The sequence below is a fragment of the Saccostrea cucullata genome, unplaced genomic scaffold (genome assembly GCF_032062105.1).
Source record: "Saccostrea cucullata isolate Sc308-1 unplaced genomic scaffold, CSIRO_AGI_Scuc_v1 ctg8222, whole genome shotgun sequence".
NCBI lineage: Eukaryota > Metazoa > Mollusca > Bivalvia > Ostreida > Ostreidae > Saccostrea > Saccostrea cuccullata.
This window is the reverse complement of record NW_026926916.1, coordinates 1-241: the sequence shown is the minus strand read 5'-3', so window position 1 is coordinate 241 and position 241 is coordinate 1.

The window sequence follows — 241 nt, the reverse complement described above, 5'->3', positions numbered from 1 at the left end:
GTAAAAGCGTGTGATATACACATGTATACATGAAAGTGTTCACGATTTCTTGAAAAACATATTTCAGAAACTAGTTTGGAACAATTCTCTTGCACTGATCTCGGCTTTTATATTTTGGAACTTGATATGATATTATCAATGTGTAAATAGTTATCACACTCTGCTTATTGGTGTAACCATAAAGGTGATGTAGAGGACGTTCATTTAAACTTTTTATAACCTTTGCTTTTTATAAAATGCA